This window comes from Lissotriton helveticus, chromosome 11 (assembly GCF_964261635.1).
Source record: "Lissotriton helveticus chromosome 11, aLisHel1.1, whole genome shotgun sequence".
NCBI lineage: Eukaryota > Metazoa > Chordata > Amphibia > Caudata > Salamandridae > Lissotriton > Lissotriton helveticus.
Genome location: NC_136072.1, coordinates 417,583,240 through 417,599,599, shown reverse-complemented (window position 1 = coordinate 417,599,599; position 16,360 = coordinate 417,583,240). Strand labels below are relative to the sequence as shown.

At 44.4% G+C, this 16,360-nt stretch overlaps 1 protein-coding gene across 2 annotated transcripts in view; it reads left to right on the top strand.

Moving 5' to 3' along the window:
* PPP2R3A (protein phosphatase 2 regulatory subunit B''alpha) overlaps positions 1–16,360 on the top strand; it is a 1,303,908-nt gene that overhangs the window by 853,665 nt on the left and 433,883 nt on the right. The window lies entirely within an intron of this gene.

Here is a 16,360-nt window from a genome sequence, read left to right as displayed (position 1 = left end):
CCTGCTTCTTCCAGTAAGTCCCACACAGCAGGATTGCTGGTAAGTTGTCAGAGACCACACCCCCTTTCTCCACCACTCTGCAAACCTGCCTCTATGGGCACTACTAGTTGGGAGATAAAGTCCCCTTGGCTCCAGAGGGACCTTGGGGGCCAAGAAGCCCTCCTGTAAGTCCTATGCAGCGGAATTCCTGAGAGCTGGTCAGAGGCTAAGCCCCCTTTCTCCACCACCCTGCAAACGTAACTGCTAGTTAAAAAACCTTAGAAATTCACTACAAAAACAAAGGTTACAGGGATGTTATAGTTAGGAATTAGCATTAAAAAAACGTAGAAATTCACTAAAGGGACGTTATAGTTGGGGTCAGATTTTACTCATACAAAACCAGAGAAATTCAGCCGTTATAGTTTCCCAAGTTAACTATAACTCACAACCTCACAATGCACTTCTTATGACCTCACATATTACATCACTCATGACATTGTCCGTGATATCACTGATGTCTTTTCAAATGACATCACTGATGACATCAGTGCCAGCAAAAGATCTGAAGGCAGTCATGTATTTGCTGATGGTTGCACAAAGGCAGTGACAATCCTCTTAAGTTCAGTATTGATGGTCAAGTGCACACTTCAAGCCAAGAACCAAAAGAAAGGGTCCAGCCCAGACTCCTTGAGCTCACAATGGGCTTGCCCTCGCCCGGCCATTACCTGGACCTCAAGTTCCTACACATCCCTGTTCATGCCTCTACTTGCCAAGTCTTCCTGGGTTATAAACCCTTTGTCCCGCCACAGAGAGGTTACGAAGTTGGGGTGCTCTTTGATGTCTGGTTCTTTACTGGGGAGAGAAATGGAGAATCTTGGGACTGAGAATTCAGCCTGGCAGCAGACTGTCCCTTTGGATCGAAAACAGGGGTCACATCGCCAGGATGGTCTTCCAGATTTACACTCCATTGACCCTGTCCCTATCAGGTCATGGGGTGGGTAGCACTGCAAAATTGAATCCCATGGTGCAAAAGAGCACTGGGGATCCTGGAACTTTGAGCCCCACACTGCTGCCTGTTCCCCTGGAGCCAAATTAGGGGCAGGTCACCAGAGAAGGAAGCTGTTTTGGCATGGTGATTCTAGAGGCTTCTGGGACTAGAGGCACTAGTTTTGGATGATCTATGCCAGTTTGCACATCCACTCTGCACTTCCCTTTACCAGAGCGCAGGGATGAGTCACTGTGCAGTCACTCCCAAGGCTGTCATGATCCAACTATCTCTAGTGCAACTCCAAGATGAGCTATGATCTTAACCTAATTATAGAATAACTCGTCCTCCTACCATGGCCTCAAATGGCAGCCCTGTCTGACTCCTCAGAATGTTGGTGTGGGCTAACTATAGTGATGTAACTGTACTTTTAGAGATCCTCATCGGTGCCTAATGGGAAAGTTCAGATTCCTCCCACCATACAAAAATCAAGGCTTTGCTTTTGGCTCTAAAGTCTTCCTTCCAGAGGTCAGGCTGAGAGTGGTAGTAGCCCACATCGACAACAGTATGGTCCTCTTATACATAAAGAAGCAGAGGATGCTCGCTCCCCATTATTCTGCTTGCAGGCAGCTGAATTGTGGGAATGGCGCGTAAAACAGAACATGTTCTGGCTCTTTGATAACAACCAAAGAGCAGTAAGTCAGAGCCGGTGTCTTTACTCACCCCACATATGGGGTTGGGGGAATTTGTCAAGAATTTGCGACTACCATCTTCCAAACCTTGAATTGCCAACCACTGTTCAGTGACGCATTAGAACTTCTGGTGCAAGATGTATGGCTTCTAAATACGCTTGTGTCCTGTGTTCTAAGGGAATTGACTGATATTGTGCATTGCGGTTTCCAAGTGCTCAACTATAAACCTGTCATCATCATCGTCATTACATGCTTTTTAACCATCCCCTCTGATTCCGGAAGTTCTTACATCGATTAAATACATTCTTGTGGGCTTCCTGATTGTAGAGTCACAAGCTTGCCCCCACCAGGTCTAATTCTTGAACATCCTGTAATTGTGGAAAAATTGCAGCTCCCTCTACCAGACACAAGACCTGCCATCAAGAGAGAGGAGGTTTTGCACTGGGCCCTACCATCGCTCCAAATGGTTTCTGAGGGGTAACCTTTATCCACTTTGGATTTATGTACAGTTATTTGGTAGAATATCCTCCAACAGAGCTCAGTCTAGGAGCAACTGGCTAAAAGCATGCATCTGGGTTTCGCCAAAGAATCTCAGCACACTCACTTGCCTAGTGTATGGCTCCATGCCCTTCTCTAACCATCTAGATAAATTGGTCATCTGGGTGAAGCCTCTTTACGGCCAATGACCTATACAGAAATGGACGAGGTGAGTTCTTCTGTATTAGTAAAGAAGTTGGCAAGTGGCATCTGATAAAGTTATTGCACCTTTTCCCAGGTCAGGAAGCCGATGATTCATTTTGATTTGAGGCTGGCTCTACAAGATTATTTATTTATTTTATTTATTTATTTATTTATTTATTTTATTTAAAGAGTTTTATATAGCGCTGGCTAGACCCGAAGGTATCAGAGCGCTTTACATGAGAATCAACAATGTAACAGAACAAATTCAACAATTACACAATACATAAAAAAAATAGGCAATTCAATTAGGAGGGGAGAGAAAGGAGAGAGAAGTAGTGGAGGGGGCAGGGGAGGTGAGAGAGGGAGGATAAGGGAAGAGACAATAAGGAGGGACGAAAAGAAGTCTGTCCAAAAACCGACTGGGTAGGTGACGACCGAGGAGGGAATCCAAGGCCCATCTCCCCTATAGCTAAACCAGGTAGCTCCATCGGGTAGCAGACAAAATAGTTCAGTCTCAATACATTGAGAGAGGAGAGAAGGCGAGACATAAATAGAGGGAGAATGCGGGAGGAGAGGACAGGAGAGACGAAAGGAAGTGGAACAATGTGGTTCAACAGTATAACAGAAAAAGATCAACAATTACACATTACATCAAACAATCAGCAATACATTAGGAGAGGAGAGAAAGGAGAGATAAAAGTAGTGGGGGGTAGGGGAAGTGAGAAAGTGAGAAAGTGAGGAAAGTGAAGAGACAATAAGGAGAGACGCAAAGAAGTCTGTCTAAAGACCGACTGGGTAGGTGACGACCAAGGAGGGAGTCCCCGGCCCATCTCCCCTATAGCTAAACCAGGTAGCTCCATCGGGCATCAGACAAAATAGTTCAGTCTCAATACATTGGGAGAGGAGAGAAGGAGAGACATAACCAGATGGAGGATGTGGGAGGAGACGTCAGGAGAGACGAAGGGAAGTGGAACAATGTGGTTCAACAATATAACAGAAAAAGATCGACAATTACACATTACATCAAACAATCGGAAATACATTAGGAGAGGAGAGAAAGGAGAGAGAAAAGTAGTGGGGGGTAGGGGAGGTGAGAAAGTGAGGAAAGGGTAAGAGACAATAAGGAGAGACGAAAAGAAGTCTGTCTAAAGACCGACTGGGTAGGTGACGACCAAGGAGGGAATCCACGGCCCATCTCCCCTATAGCTAAACCATGTAACTCCATCGGGCATCAGACAGAAACATTTTGAACCTCATCTCCTCGCCAAAATTAGTTTGTTACTTTAAGTTTTGTGGTGTGCATCCCTGCCCCCCTCTAAATTATATGTCGGATACCATACCATGTTCCATGAAGACTCGTTCATTTTGAGGACACATCCTATCACTATCCAAATATGTTGGCTGCTTTCCAATTAAATAAAGAATGTTTCTTACATATCTTTTCCAGCTCCCTTATTTGCTTCTTGGTTAATAACATGCTGCACATTCTTACACACCTTACATAGCAACTGTTAACAAGGGAGGAGCCAAACAATTTGATTACATCCCACTTTGAACCAAAGCTCTTATGGCACCATGCAAGTGAAGTAAGTCGTCATACCCCTCCCCAGAATACCTCTTTTGTTGCTTCCATCCAAGCATCTATCTATTCATCCTTTCATCATTCCATCCACCCGCTAGTATCCACCGTTTCACCTTTACATTCTGTCATCCATTCATGCATCACTCAATAATTCACCTTTTCATCTGTTTGTCTGCCCATTCTAATCCACACCTAAACATTCATCTCTAAACCTTGCCACTAAATTAATTCATCATCCCTTACACTCATGCATCCCTCTATCCAGCCTTTCAAAGCATCCATCCTTTTTCTTATCCATCCACCCTTTCACTCCATTCATCCAACCTTTCATTCTTTTTGTCCTCTTCAATTCCTTTCATTCATCCATCCTTTCACTCAGCCATCTGTCCTTTAACTCATCTATCAACCCTTCCACCCAGCCATCAATCACTCATCCATCCTGTTATCCAATCATACATCCATCCTTTCTCTAATCATTTCACCCACACTGTCACTTATCCGTCCTCTGACCCTTTCACTCATCCATTCTGACACCCATCCTTTCACTCACTCATCCATCGGTAAACAACCTTCACAACGCGGACATTACACTGCGATACCTTCACAATGCAGTTGTTACAACGACTGCGTTGTTACAATGCAGTGCCATTACTGCGCAAGTCGTTACAACGACTTGCTCCAGATGGCGCTCTAGATTGAGGAATAGTATGATTTACTATTCCAACACCTTACTTACTGTTGCACACACTGGAGTTGGAATAGTAAATTATACTATTCCTAAGTCCAGCGCGCCATCTAGAGCAAGTTGTTGTAACGACTTGGTTGTAATGGTACTGCGTTGTAACAACACGGTTGTTGTAACGACCGCGTTGTAAAGGCACGCGATGTGATGACTTGCGTTGTAAAGAGTCATATTTCATCCATCCATCCTTTCGCTCATCCAACAACCCACCCTTTCACTCATCGATACTCCCTTTCACTCACCCATCTACCTTTCACTCAGCCATCCATTTACCCTTTCACTTATCCACAAATCCTTTCTTCCATCACCTAACCACGCTTTCACTTATCCATCCATTCACCTTTTCACTCCTCGATCCATCCCCATCCATCCACCTTCTTTTTCACTTATCCATCCTTTTATCCTTTCAACGTGTTTTCATCCATCCATGTATCCATCCAACCTTCCACTCAGACATCCATCCATCCTTTAACTCAACCCCTCCTGCAGGGTTACTTATGAGCATTTGTCTGCCGAGTTGCATACAGAAGAGGCCCATCAACAACTCCACACTTGTCGTAGCTGTTAAGTTCCTAAAGCGTGGGGTTCACGACGTTAATGACGTTTGTAGGTAATAGAACTGGCTGAGCTGGCATCATGACCACCACTGGCAGATGGATTATATCCTGCATCTTTTATAACTATCCTTCAGAGGAGAGAGCCTCCATTTAGTGAGAGAACACTCTTCACAAAACATAATGGGGATTCAGTGGACTCTCCAGGTATTCTATTCTGTTCCTTTCTGTTCACCGGTCTTGTTTGGTGCATGGCTACCCAAAACGGGCTTCCAGGCGCTCTTAGTCCTAGCTGGAGTGAGAATAAATAAGGGGATTTAGTGAAAAAGGTACGTTTTCAATTGTTCTCTAAATCTGATTTGGTTGTCAACCAATTTCAAACTGGTAGGCAGTGAATTTCAGAGTTTAGGTGCAAGATATGTAAAAGAACGTCCTCCACTTCTAGCTCTCTAAACTCTGGGGACAATGAGACGGCTCAGATTGTTTGACCTGAGATCCCTGTTAATCCAATGAGGGGGTGATCAACCAGTGGAGGACATGTGGGCCTACTTTATGTTTAGCCCAATGTGTAATGCACAGTGCCTTAAATTTTATTCTGTAAGTTATAGGCAGCCTGTGAAGAGTTTTAAGCGCCGCACAAGGTGACTGCATTTTAGGAATACCCAACAGTATTTGAGCTGCAGCGTTCCGGATGATTTGGAGATTTTTAATAACACCCATTGGACTGCCTAGGTAGAGTGAGTTGCCTTAATGAAGGCGAGAAAGAATATTTCCTTGAATCACTGTCCTTCGGACCTCCATAGGGATCCATTTCAGAGTCTTCCTTACCAACTCTAAGGAGGCTGAAGCAGCAGCCAGCTTCCTTCTTCACTTGAGATGACATGGAATGACGTTTGCCCAGAGTAATCCCTTAGCTTTTGACTTCCAACTTGGGGGATGGACTATCTCTTAAGCATGGAGGTCAGTTCATCTGTTACGTGACTATCGGGTATGTGACTACCAGAGAAATATTTAGGCAGCCTAGTTCGACTGCTGAACATACATTCTTCTTGCATTATATTCTTGAGCATTCCTCAGCACATATTTATCAAGAGGTTCTAAGGAATATGTTTGAGTATGCCTAAAATGGCCACTGCTTGCTTTTCCTCTTATTCTGTTCTCTACTCTGTGAGATCTTTCCTTGATTTGAAAATCAGTGACGAGCAGGATATCAATATTCTTTTAGCCTTTGGATGAAAAGAAAACATAATTCGTCCTCTTTTAAATAAATGCCAATGGTGTAAGCGTGCCGTGAACTGCTACTCATACTTCATAATGGGAATGCAAAGCTCTTCTTGAGCAGACCAATATGTAGCGCAGTATCTGGCGGTTAGCAGTGAGAGGAATAGTGCTGAAAAGAAAAAGCAGCGTCATCATGATAGGGACTATAGCCAGCTGCTTTGCTCAAGGCGTGAGGTGATTGTGTGTTTTGGACATTGTCTTGTTGGTCTTGCCCTGAGACTTTAGGATGGGTACAACATAATGGGTAGGTCCTAATGTATTTACAACAGACCGTTTAATAGACAGTGGAGTGCACTTTATAATAAGGGTAGTAAGCAGGAATCAGAGATTCCTAGAGTTGAATGTGTGCCACTATCGCACTCTTGAAATAGATAGAAGTCCCAAACACTGGGACTGCTATCTTTTTTATTTCCTGTTGCCAAACATGACCAGAAAGTGGAGGAGAGATAAGATAGTATCTACCAGAAGCAGGATAAGAAGGTGGGAGACAGTCTCACCTTGCCAGCAAGCAACTAGTGACTAATTAGAGTGAAGAGCACACAGCGAGTATTAGTAAACACTTTGGGCTCCAGTTTGTCATTCACTCAAGCATGAGGAGCCAGTAGATACCTAGAAATGCAGGTCCTCATGGACAGATCAGTGTAATAGGAGAAAGGGTGCAAATCTTTTGTGCCCTTCTTAATAATGTGCAAATTCGGAGATTTGGGGCAAATTGCCCTTTCACGGCTATACCATCCAGTTCCAGCCAGTGGTACTTTAAATGGAAAACTCAGCATGCGTTTCTGCTTTCTGTCTGTCTGTCTGTCAGTTATGTGGTCTTTATTGCAATATTGATGGTGTTTGCATGCTGCCTTTCCATTTCTGTGAAAATCAGCCGGCTCTCTGCAACTTGGTTTTCCAAAGACATAATTGCTATTGGGGGATTTAGTTGGGACATAACGTTTGAGTGCTGTGCTGGGAACAGGTTTAGAATCCTGTCCACTGCAGGAAGTAAATAAAGCCAGAGTACTGTTGGTGTTTATCAGTCACTGATAATCTACTTTTAACAATCTCCCAAAATTATTTTAGTTGCTCTGTTCGGGCAGTAAAGATGTGGAAGTATTGGTAGAATTTCAACTCTTAATATTCTGTGTCCATAGGCAGCCCATCAGCAGTGGGTTGCACTGCGTTGTAGACAATATATGCGGCACACCCTAGTCTATGTACAATATTAACGGGAAAGCATCCCTGGGATGCAAAAGACATTGCTTTTTCCTACTTTGTGTTAGTATTGTCTGCACAAAACCCAACTTCTTTTTCAAGCAGATCACACTTCTCTGGGGCCTGGTACACTTACTTGTACAAAGAGTGTCATTGATATTTCAACAGTAACACAGGTGAACCCTTACGTTTTTATTTTAACACTTAAAATACTTGAAGTACCAAATTACAATTGGTATTAGTTGAACTTATTTCCTATTGAAAGCATTAATAAACACAGCTACACAACCAGTGTTATTCAAGTCCGTTTTCTTTGTGCAACAACACTGCTGAATATTTTTATTGTATCGTTTTTGAATGAATGTTGATGTACAGTCCATCGACCAAAAGCTGTGGAGAAAAGTATCATGACTCTAGAATACAACTTCAAAATCCAGAACTGTCTAGGAAAATCTGGGGCACCTACTAACCCTTGTGCAGATTCAAGGTAGCGCTTTAGGGCCGCATGTGTGACCATTTTGAGCTGTCACAAACAGAGAATCGCCCGTTTGCGACCGTTAAAATGGCTTTTGCAATGTACTAACCCTATTTTGCGAGTCAGTAACCTTTTACCGACTCGCAAAATTGGGTTTACAAGTCGCTATTTGGAAGGGACGTTTTAAGGGCATCCCTTCCTAATAGCAATTCGCAGTGGCATGTATGAATGTTTTGCGACCGGAATGCGGTCGCAAAACAATCATATTTTACCAGCTCTGTGAAGGATGTGATAACCCATTCTTAAATGGGAATAAGACCCTTTTTCCTTTGTGAATGTGAGCGCTAACATTTATTAAGAGCAGGCAGTGGTCTCACGGACCACTGCCTATTAAAAACAAGCATTTGCAATGCAATAGGTCTCGCAGTTCTGAGAGTTTGAGCTATTGGCATTGTAAACGGCAATGCCTTTTATTTATGTGTTGGTTTTTAAAACATAAATAAAAGGCATTGTAATTTATAATGCCAATAGCTTAATCTCTCGCAAATGCAAGAACTTTTGCATTGCAAATGCTTGTTTCTTTAGGAATTCTAACCAGGCAGTCCACCCATACTCGCTTACATGAGGGAGATCCACCAAAAGCACAAAGAAATACTCTTTTAAGTAACCACTCTCCCAGCTGCAGACAAGGGGGGCAGCAAGAGGAGTGCAGGTGAAAGTTTTTTCAGAGTTCCCTGGGACTGTGGACCACCAGATGTATTGCATTGTGGTGAACCGTGAAACCAGCAGGTTGAAGGAGAAACAACACTGGGTGAGAAAGAAGCCAACTTTACAACTTATGTTTCAGAGGAAGGTTCAGTGTTTGGGAGCACCCTCTATCATGGTCTCAGCCTCGGATAGTTGCTGAGAAGCTGTCAGTTTGTGGATGAATCAATGTCTTTTGTTATTGCTCACAAAACCAGGATCCACGCTTGAAAAGTTCTGGAAATCTTATATGAGCCTGTGATATCTGTTAATGAGCCTTGCCTCTCTCCTGCCTTTAAAGTTACTTGAGGAGCGGTATTCCATGTGAAATCCCCAAATGTTTTCTGGGAAAGGGAAACAGCCATAGTGTTGTATTGAAGGCATCAAGTGTGAACCATGCGTGTAGACATTAGGTGACAGGTAAACCAGGCTAAGGCTCACGGATCTGCCTAGTCCAGTGTGAAGGACATTGGGCTGAAACATTCAAGAGAGGCAGCATCTAAAACCCCCTGTGAGGGAGAATGTTTGGTAAGCATGTGTGTCCAGGTAAAATGGAGACCCATATGGTCTCCTGCGCTCTGGCGGGTCAGGGGACAGTTTTTGGGAGCAATGAAGTCTGAAGACCATCGCGCAAGTGCCATCGCTGAGAGCGCAGGCTAGGTTCCACACTAAACACTTCACAGGCGGAGACGAGCTAAGGCGCCAGTTCCCCAGAGAAATCGGCACAAGGGCAAAGTATATGCATTCAACTAAGGCTGGACAAAGGCCTTAATTAAAAATAAGAAGAACAATAGGCTCCACACCTGAAAAGAGGGCATTCTTTCAGCACCATGACATTCCCAACAACAGGGTCTTGGCGGCTGGTCCCTGCCTCCCAAACCATCTCTCTTCACCCCCGCACCACTCAGGGAGCAGCATCTCTAAAAGCGGCACTAACATGATTAACTTCCGAGGAAGAAAGTTTAACCACAAACAGGACTCCATCTCGAACTGGGAGCGCCGGGGCCGCAGCACGAGGCGCACTCAATGGTGCCTACGTCCCTCTGCATCCTCTTCGGCTTAACTCACAGAATAGGCCTCGGCGGAGCCAGTGGGAAGGGGCTTCCGACGCTAGGTGTACACGGGAGGGGCTTAGCCATCGCTGACACGAAGGCGAGAGCCAGAGTGGAACGGACAGCCACCGTGCTGAGGGGCGGCATGAAAGGGAAGAAATGGCCTCTACAGGCAGAAAATATGTCTTTGTGAGGAGACAAAGAAGGCAGCGAATGGCTGCAGAGTGCAGTGGTGGCACTCGGTAATCCGTCAAACTTGTTTATCCCTGCACCGGTAGAGAGTGCCTGAGGATGAGGGTGGGGAGAGTCGAGGAGAGTGTGCAGGGGGGCCTGGAAGAGTGGCTGGAGCAGGGGGGGTGGGGTGTAATGAGAGAGAGAGAGAAACTAACTAAAACGTAAACAACAAAAGGACACCAATGCAGGAAATGGAGTCGTGGTGCTAGGAGGTAGTGGTAACAAGCGCATGCCAGCCGTGAAGCAAACGATCCAGTCCGGGTGGGCGTGGCCTAAAGGAGACAGGGCGGCCACCCAAAAGCCTCACTTTGAATCGGAGGCCTGCGTTTACCATAAAGGATGACGCGTGCCAATCAAAAGCATGGGCGGAGCTTTCACCCCACTTCTGAAAGCAAACTGACGACAATAGATCTCGCAGAGCAAGAAGCGCATGCGCTGAGACCCTTTTCATTTTTCTTTTTTAAATTCATCCCATTTTCTTTTAAGGAAGATGGGCTGCTTTTCAGAAAAAAAGTTGCTTTATTTAAAAAACAATCACAGACATTGTAATCTGGTGACCTCAGCAGGCCACGATTCCTGTGCATACAGTCCATTCTTAATGGGTCGCAAATTGCGACCTACCTCATGAATATTAATGAGGTAGGTCATTTGCGACCCCCCTTTGGGAATCGCCAAATGTGTCGGAGATACATTAGTGCATTTCCTTTTGCGAATCGCTGTAAATGAAATGGCCGTACGTCTATCTGGCCATTAGTTCTCAACTCATACGCAGTGAAGTGTTAATCAGAGGGACTAAAAGCATTTTACCGTTTACTACTTAGACAAGAGAAATGAGGCCCTTAGGACAGAGGAATAAGCGTAGCTTCTTGCACGATTTTAATTAATATTGAAGTAAGACAGCATAATAAAGTTATATCGTTCAAAGATTTAAATATATTGTAAGGGTGCTCTCCGCCAAACTACAGAAGGAATGCTGGCCTGAAGCGGATTAGAAAATCTGTCAAGAAAGTGCTTGCTCGCAGTTGCAGAGGATGGATTGTTACTCGTTGTTTAAATAGACTTCTGTCTCTATACCTTTAATAAATTGTTGCAGTCAGCGCTAGGTCACCCATGGCCCTCCGGGAAATCCTTGCCAGAGACGGAGAATCGTATTCATTTTTATAGTTAACTTTTTTCCTCATTGAAAGCGTGTTATTGCCCTCTAGTGGTCACATAACAATTCGCTGGTACAGTGCTCATAGTACATTAGTAACCAACACTACTTCTGAACAAATCTAATCCAGAAAGTCGACCTGTGCAGTCATTATTGAGAAATAATCAGAGAATTATCCGATACAACACTGTAATGTAATTTAGCATTTATTTTCTATATTGTATTTAATATAATCGACCGTTCTAAACTCCACCCCATGAAACCTGCTGGCCAGTGGCTTGAATTCCCACAGAGTCTTTTTGAAGTTATTACTCATCCCACATCTACTATAATGACCATGGATTTGAAAAATGCTAAAACCTATTTTCTGAAGGATATTATTCACTCAGCAGATTCCTTATCTTTGAAATCCTTCCCGTGCAACTAGTACCCAGGAAAACATTTGTATCATGCTCTGTCGTTGCGGGGTGGTACCGTGTAAGAAGTCCCAGTTATTGCAATGATGTCAATCAAATGTGGTACGCCTAATTATGGAAATAGAGCTGCCCCGTACAACCCCCTTCAGTCCCCTTTACCTGCCTCCACGCGTCTGGATGCTGGAAATCTGTTTGAGACTGAGCACCGCCCAGTGACTCAAGCACATGTTAACAGTCGAGTCCTGTGGTGTATGGGTTTGAGAGCAGTTTCCTTGCCCGGCGCCGGTTCTGGAGGGGGTTAACAGCTTCCTTGTTTGTGGCACCCACCCAATTACACTTTGTCTTCAGAACATATATTGCTTTCCTCATGGCACAAATGAATGAACAACTAGTGTCGGTGACTCTCATCGGGCCTCAGTTACTGCCCTCAATATTTTGAACAGGAGCAGCTTCGAGCCTGGATTGGACGTGTCTAGTGCGTGAGCATTCAACTCGTTTTCACATAGGCTGGCGTTTCTGTGCCTGTCTAGAGCAGAGTTATTGAGGCTGCAGCTAGGTTGCACCAAATAACAATGACCTGTTCGTTAATGGCGATCAGGATACTGATGTAGAATATCGCCTAAGTGAGAATGGTGTCAGACCTCGCGGGTTCACTAATACCTGTATATTTGCCTAAGTGAGTGAAGCACCTGCCCCAGAGAACTCTCTGTGACCTGTATGCCACTCATGCATTATCTGTACAAGTTCTGTCAGCGATGAAAGCTTGTACTGATCTGCCCTGTTGGATCTGTTCTGCAGTGAATGGAAGATTATACGTGTCTTCTGTGAGAGCAGGAAGCTTGCTTTGCAACCCCCCGTGCGGTACCTGTTCTTTGAGGAAGCAAAGCGTATCCTGCTGCTGCCCGGTTTGTACCTGTCCTGTGATGAAGAAAGTTTGGCCAGCTGCCGCCCTAACTGTACTTGCCCTCTTAAAGGAGGGATCACTTAGTAGGTGCCTCATCTTCTGTGCTGTGACAAGTTTACCATGAGGTCTAATGCAAGCAAGTACAATGCCCCCCCCCCCCCCCCCCGTCCGGTTTGTAGTCAAATCTGCTATAATTGGGGCAGTGGTCCCATGGCATCCTCGGGGCCGATGCCACTGCACCTGCTACACTATCGATAGCTACAATCCTTCCCAACAGGTAACCATAGCTTTTTCATCACCCAGAAAAAAACAACTTGCATGTGGTTCCTCTCGAGCAGGGATATTTATGAGCCATTAGACTTTCTTGGAAAAGAATCCTTCTATGAGAATTGGGGTCGGAGGTGAGGGTCTGAAAGACAAAGGAGGGCAAGCACAAAGCCTTCTGTAGAGCTTGATGTGCGAGTGGCACTCCGTAGGCCTACCGAATCTCTCCACTTGTTCTATGGAATTGTATGCAAGATAGGAGGCTGCAGAATTCCTGTCAGATATTTACTGTCTATTATTTGCTCGTGCGACTCACACAGTTAGTGATCCAGTACCATGTAATGATTTGTATAGTGTATATTTTGTCACATTATAAGCTTTGTGCCAACCAAACAATCTGTACACCATACTTGTCGCAACACTCTATATACACTAAAGGTGGCAAATGTGCTATTGAGTTGACTTTCACTTTTATACTCGCACCACCCAAGACACACTCCACACCATTCAATATGACAGAACTTGCCGAACACCCAACACATCTCTGTGAATGCCATAGTGGTCCATCATAGGACACTCAACAGCACTATCCATCTGGCAATACGTTCTAAGAAATGCAACACACTAACATACACCATAGAAATACTCAAATGAACGGATCAAACCATTACGCACACCAGGCTGCCTTATAGTTACCTACTTGGACTGTGATGTTTATGCTTTAGGTATTTGGAGCTGGACGTGCATTTGACATCCGACCACACAATGTGAAGAAAATATGGAGCAACTCCTCTGGCACACCCAAATTACGTATAGGACACCTAAAGATTGTTACTAGATCAAACATGTTTTACTTTCACGCGAACATTTACAAATAATTGTTAATGTGAACTTTGAACAAACAACCATTCTTACTTCACACAACCTGACACCTGCCAACAACATTCATTGTAAAACAGTGCCACTCCCATATTAAAAAAAGGTGCACCCACATAAAAAAAAAGTGCCATAATGATTGAAAACACAATAAAATTCCAAATAACTACACACAGCATCACACAAGACCAATGGCATCCCCTATGGGCCTTATTCTGGTGAGCTCTCCCATTCCATCACATCTAAATAAAGTGAAAAACGACATTTCGACCTGTTATTCAGAGGTCATCCTCAGGACTGAGCAAGAGCGCTATAAGTCTAAAGAAAAGAACAAAACAAGGAATATAAGAATGAGGAACAGACTATGTATGGTGTTTACACGATGTATAGACCTGTAAAGTCACTTGCCTATATAATAGATAAAATCAATATCAGAATAACGGATGTCGAAACATTGTTGACAACCTTACTTAAATAGACTCCTTGTATAGTGTTAAAATTAATCAAGCTAGGGGTCCTTTGTCTTTTTTTTCATAAGTGAGGCACTGTTTGTTACTCGATCCATCACACCTCACTGCACCTCCTCTTCACTGAAAAGCATGAGCATTAGTTGCTGTTGTTTACAGTATATCATAATTAAGGATATTTTAAGCAATACAATTATTTGTTTACTATGGACATGTGTCCTTGACCCTGTGTGCAAGAAGTGCCTGTAAAACAATTTGCGTATGCAACTCATGTTTACCGACTGGCGAAACTACTAAAGAGATTTATTTCCCTATGAACCACTGTTTATATAAACGTATCACATTACGCCAGGTTCTCTAAATGTATGGGGTTACCCTTGTTCTCATATACTAGATCTGGTGGGGAGATCACACACCATCAGCGGCAGTCAGTTCTCTCATTCCTCTTCCTCTGCTGCAGAAGCCGCCAAACCACTTTAGTTTGATGTGAATCAGGCATTACCATCCAGTATGCAGCAGGATCCATCATTTTCTCTCAGGATGGTGATCCATCATGTCTGTTGGGTGGGTTGTACAAATCATTTGGCAATGCTATGCCCTGCCTTTTCTTTTTGCCCGGCCAAATATTCTCCCCACATCAGAGCAATTCTCTGGGTAGCACCTGCTCATTCTACTGCAAAAGGGCCAAGCGTAACTGGGCAAGGCTGCTGTTTAGATGGTTCTTGACTCGGAAGGGGGATTGAGGGTTGTTACTCTCGTTATTCCCTTATTCTGAAGAAAAACGGAAGCCTCAGACCTATTCTGGACCTCTGGTCTCGGGTTGCCTTTCAGCAGAAGGACAAATTAAAAATGTTCACTCTGGCCCAGATAATGGATGACCTGGACCAAGACCACTGGATGGTGTCTTTGGACCTGCAGTACATGTATATTTTATACTAGTCCTACAGACATCTGGGGTTCATCATAGGCCAGGATTTTTTTCAGTTTGCTGTGCTCCACATTGGCCTCACCAGCACCCCTCAGGTATTCATGAAAGCGATAGTGGTGGTTGCTGCCCACCACCAGATGTCGGGGATACCAGTTTTCCACTTCCTCGACAACTGGTTGTTGAAGGCAGGCTAACTACATTCAGTTGTATACCATCTCCAGATGATGGCAAACCTCCTTTTTCGGGTTCACTGTCAACATGCCAACGTCTCACCAAATTCCTTTGCAGAGGTCTCCATTCCTTCGATATATCCTAGGCTCAGTACAGTTGAGGGCCTTCCCTCCACCACAAGTCCCGGATATTCAGGCCATGATTGCAATGTTTCAGCCTCAGTCCTACATCAAGGTGAGAGCAGCTGTGATTTTTTTGGGCCTGTTATCCTCCTTTATCCTCCTTATCAGCTGTGCCAGGTGTCTCCTCTCCCTTCCCAACCCAGAGCTTACAGTCGTGACCGATGCATTCCTGCTGGACAGATGTGCTCGGGCTCCACATTAATCAGTTTGAATTGCAAACCATATGTCTGATCTGAAGTCCTCCCTGTCGTCCATCAAAGAGAGGCTGGTGCAGGTTCACACGGACAACACCGCCATGTGGTATTGCAACAAGGAAGGCAGAGTGTGATTCTGGGTACCGTGCCTGGAGGCTGTGCACCTCTGGTGTTGGTTTGAGTGCCAGGACATTTTCCTAATTGCAAACAACCTGGTCAGGTGCCTGAATGTCAGAGTGGATGAGCAGAGCTGGCAGAGTCTGGAAGATCACAAGTGGTGTCTACATCCTCAGGTGGTGCAGGGCATCTTCCAACACTGGGGAGATCCTTGGCTAGAACTATTTTCAAGCACTTGCAGTTTTGAGAGTTGGAGTTCCCTAAAGAACATTTGTTAGGAGATACATTCTGGCTGAAATGAAACACAGGACTCCTGTACACTTTCCTTCTCCTGCCTTGAGTTCGGAAAAAGATCACTGAACCCAAATTATCTATACAGCAACACTTTGGACAGTGGACCACTCAAAGAAAAGGCACCAATCCTGAAATCACCAGATAAATTAGTTTTCAAATTCTAGCGTGCTCTTTCCAAATGCTCCCTGTCCTA